Here is a 4,997-nt window from a genome sequence, read left to right as displayed (position 1 = left end):
GACACAAGGAAGATGATCTGATATAGGCCTGGAAAGAGGCATAGCAATTGTATCAGGAAAAGCAGTCATCCATGAAGCAGAGGTAAAGAACCAGTCCGGTTTTTCCAACAAAGGGCTCTGTTGCATATTACTCCAGCTGTATTTTCTGCCATGAAGTGGAAGCTTAATTAATCCAAGATTACTGATTGCTTCATTAAAGAGTTGCATTTCATTAACATCTCCACCAGGTCTGTTCCTGTCAGTAGTAGCTCTAATAAAGTTGAAATCTCCAACTAGAATCCAACTAGTGTCCAGTGGCATATGTATGTTTGAAAACCAATTGATAAATTCAATTTTGCCTGCTTGTTCACAAGGCCCATATATGTTGGTGAGAACCCATGACTGATTGGACAAAAGACTAGTGAAACCGATTGACAAAGAGAATCTATTTTGGAATATGACCTCTCCCTCAAAGAGGGAACCATTCCAGGAGATTAAAAGTCCTCCAGATGCACCAGTTGAAGGTAGAAAAGCAAATTTATTGAGCCTGTTAGGACAAAAGTTCCTGATGTAAGCAACATCAAAATGTTCCCTCTTGGTTTCTTGAAGACAAAGGATGGCACAGGCACTTTCCTCAATTGTTTTCCCTATAGCAAGCCACTTGTCAAGAGAGTTAATCCCTCTGATGTTCCAGTTCAAAATATTCCAGCTTCTATTTTGATTATTCATGGACACAATTTATAAGTGAAACCAGAGACCAAGCACCACCACTTGGCCAGTACCAAGGAATGAATAACAAACAGGGCAACAGAGCAAGCACATTCAGCAGATACAACAACCACGTCATCCACAAGATAGCAATAGAGATAATTTCCCAGAAGGCATTATAATAGCAAAGTGCATTGACAGAGGAACATGAACTAATACAGCTAGTCCATAGGGCCCATAAGTTGCAAGTACAACCAAAAGGAACAGGGATACATGCCAAGACTTTAAATCCCTCTCTCTCCACTACAAAATCACAGAATTTGATCATCTAAACACTTTGGGAGTCCTGCCTGTCCTCATTGGATGGGAGCATCCCAGCCAAGTCCTCTCCCACCTTCCTCTTGGGCTTCTTAGAGATCTTTCCCTCCAAATCCTGATCAGCCACCTTGCAAAATGAGGTTGTGAGATTTTTAACCACCGATTTCTGAGCAATTGGGGGGCAGCATTACATGGCAGACACTTATTATTAGAGCAAGAACCTCTTCTAAACCAGCATTATCTTTTTTAATTCTATCACTCCTCCTTACCTCTGTTTCTACAAGAGGTGTCTTTCCTCCCCTTCTTTTTTTGGAGTTTTTAGCCCCAAAAGGTTGAAGAAGGGCCAAAGAGTCCAAGTCCTGCTGGTTGGAAGAATCTCCAGCATTTTCCTCGTTTGTGTCTTGTTGATGTGGCTCAACCATGATCTGTTGGCAAATAGGAGCCTTAGTAGCTAGACATTTGTCAGGAATGTGAAAAAGATAAGAATCCTCAGTGCCTTCTACTTCATCTAGTAATTCCCATAAAGGAGATTTGAGCATATTGAGAGTCCATTTAAACTTGTCTGGTGTCATTAGAAGGTGCACAATAAAGTTGAACCAACTTACTGGGACTTTAACAGAGAGTGAAGGAGCACCCTCCAAAGGTTTTTGTGCAAAATTCTCCTTCCAAATCACAAGCCCTTCTTCTGACAGAATAGTATCTTTATTAGCTACAGCCTTTAACTGGATAGATTTCAAACCTAGTAAAGAAGCTACAAACTCTTTGTGTTCCTCAGTTTGGTCAATCCAATTACCTTTGTTGTTAGATGTAGCCACCCCAGTATTTGCCAAAAGATTTGCAGAGTCAGTCTGAAAGAGCTCCTTGTCTTGAACTGCTGCCTCCTTAACAACAGATAAAACTCTATTAGAGTCTAGCATCAGATCCTCATGCACATTAGAACTGTGACCAATCACTGGCTCAGAAATTTGATTAACTTCCTCCCAAACTGGCTGAACCTGTGGCTCAACCACAGCAGCTGCAGGTATCATATCATCCTGTGGAACAACCACATCTACAGGAACCTGAATAACTAGAAGTGCAGGTACATCTTGATCCTCCTCTTGGTAATCCTGCATCAAAAGCTCTAGACCATTGCCCTGTAATTGCTGCAGAGGTGGAAGTTGATTTACTTCCTCACTTGCATGTGAAGAGAACCCTTCTGACAAGGAGATAGTGGTTGTGATGCTACTGTGGCCTTCCAAAGGAGGTGGAAGTTCCTCACCATCAGCCCATGCAATTTCTTCCTATTGAACACCCTGGAGAAAATCAAATTCTTCCTCAACATCAACATTATTAGCAGCTGGAGGCTGCAGAGCCTAATGCCCATCATCTGCATCCATGTCATCTTGCTGAGCAGGCTAAGGGTTATGGTGAAATCTAGGGAAGGCATTGTTGTTGATAGGCAAAGGATGAGGGTCCACGTTGTCAGGTGGGATTGGGTCCTCATTGGCAGGTGCCCCTCCCATCATCTGCTGAAGAAGGATTTCCAGTGAAGAGGACCATGCATCTTCATCAAACACTTCACCTTCAGACCACCTAACACTTTTTGGGATGGATTCCAAATCTCTGACTTTTGCTTTTGCAATGACTCTACCCATGTGAAGAGGATCATTTTCCCATGAAACTAATCTCCCAAAATGACTGATAGCCCTAGCAATATCTTCTGAATTACAGAAATCAAATGGAACATCAAGAATGAGCAGCCAAACAGTTCTATTAAACTGGGTTCTTCTGCAGTTGCGACCATTATCATGATTGTGGAAAGTGATAAAAACATTTCCTAACTGGTGCAGACTCTGCAGCACTAATCTATCTCTGTCTCTAGGAAGAACAAAATGCACATATGCCTCCCCCAACGGGCAGCACTGCATTTCTCTGATCTGAACTTGCTGAACATCCGCAAAGAACTCATCTAGAACTTCTTGCATATTTGGAAAAAGTACCTCATCAAGAAGCGGCTCAATGGCGACGATGGCCCAATCCTCGTGTTGCTTCTGACGGTGTGGGAGAACTACTCTGGCCACTTCATTACGGCCTTCGACATTGAGGATGTTGAAACCATGGGGATCAAAAGGCAGGGGATCAAACGGAATGTTGGACATGGCCGGCTCGGTCGCGCCAGCAATGGAGTCCCTTGACTGTGAGGAGATTGGCCGACAGGCTCGAGGTTGAACAGTGGAAGGTAGGGGAGGAGACGAAGAGGCAAGTGTGATTCGAGGCTGAAAGTTTGGGAACATACCCTCAGAGAGCTGTCTAAAAGAGGAAGCTCGAATCACCGGTTGGGCTGGGCCGATGGCCCTAAACCAGTCATCTACCACCCCAGGGGCCCAAGCCTCAGCGGGAGGGGAGGGAAAAGAAGCCACCCCAAAGAACGGCCACAGGCCAGTGAGACGGGGCTCACGGTAGGCCCTGGACATGTGGCCCAAGGTGCCACAGCAGTAGCACATAATAGCCTTGTTTGAGAAACTAGGATTCACGCCCTCCCCCCCCCTGAACCACGCGATCGTTGATCGTAGGTGAATCATTACACTCAATGCGCCCAGCATCAATTACAGGCTCATGCAATCCGATGATGAGGCCGGTAACCCAGCCAACCTTTGGAAAACCGAAACATGGCGAGGTTGCTCCCTTCGGCGATCGCCGGAACTGCCCTGGGATGAAGAACGAGCATGCCCTCGAGTGACCAAAGACCATGAATTTTGCTCTTCTTGGTAATATAAACGTTCCTCACCGCGCCAATTTGGACCACCTTCTCCCCAGAGGCTAAAAACCACCTCAAAGTCTCTCTCAGAGATACGACCATTATTGTAGAGCTCAAACCCAACATATTTTGAGGCTACCGAAAATTGAAATGAACGGTCCCGGAGAAACTTAATCCTAAAACCTTGAGGATACCCACCAAAGCAAGATTGAAGAACAATGCTTACAGTGTGACAATCCAATCGAAAGCAAGCACAACCAAAAGAGACCACAAGTTTGAACTCACGTTGCTGAAAACCAGGGGAGAAAACCACCGGATGACCAAACTTTTGGCGCATGCCATGTTGAAAGGCCTTACCTCTAGCAAAGTCTAGGAGTGGAGGCGCCATAGGAGGGCCAGAGAGGTGGACGCCGGGGCCGGAGTGGCCACCGGCGGTGGAGTCGCCTAGAAGAAGGGGAGTTGGGGTTTTCTGTATGAGTGAGTGAGCACTCCTTCCGTTGGTTCTCTTCATCCGTGAACTTGAGGGCTTGTACACCTTCACGTGCATCTTCGGGAGGGTCCTCTTGGTACCTAATCATGCACAACATCTCGGATTTAGGTAGTAGCCATGTCTCGAGAGGATCATATGTAATATCACTAAGGAAGGAAGTCACCTCGTTCTCGAGAGCTCTAGCTCTAGCTCGTGTCATGGGTCCTCTTGGCTCTTGTTGAGGCGATGGTAGGTCCATGGGGATGACCGTAGGATGCTCCGCATCATCTCCCCTCCCTTGGGGAAGATCCGACCTCGGATCGAAATCCTCATCACCGTGGTAGGGCGAGAGATCCTTGGCGTTGAAGATGTCGCTCACGGAGTACTTGTCGCGCGGGAGGTCGATCTTGTAGGCGTTTTTGTTGTATCGTTCAAGCACCTTGAAGGGTCCATCCGCTCATGGTCGAAGTTTGGACTTGCGTTCATTGGGGAAGCGGTCCTTGCGAAGGTGTAGCCACACAAGATCTCCAATGTTGAATACCATGGGTTGCTTGTTGATGTTGTGCTTGGTCGCAAGTCGTTGTACTTGGCGCTCGATGGTTTGCCTTGTATCTTCATTCACCTTCTTGAGATGATTCACACGTGCACTTGCGTCCAAATTGAAGCGCTCTTGTAGTGGTAGAGGGAGGATGTCCAATGGTGACAATGGGTTGAATCCGTAGACGACCTCGAAGGGGGACTTGCCGGTTGTTGAGTGTCGTGCTCGGTTGTAGGCAAACTCGG

This window comes from Triticum urartu, chromosome 6A (assembly GCF_056163025.1).
Source record: "Triticum urartu cultivar PI428250 chromosome 6A, HENAU_Tu73, whole genome shotgun sequence".
In the NCBI taxonomy this organism is placed as follows: domain Eukaryota; kingdom Viridiplantae; phylum Streptophyta; class Magnoliopsida; order Poales; family Poaceae; genus Triticum; species Triticum urartu.
The sequence above is the reverse complement of the archived record's forward strand: the minus strand, read 5'-3'. Positions refer to the sequence as shown.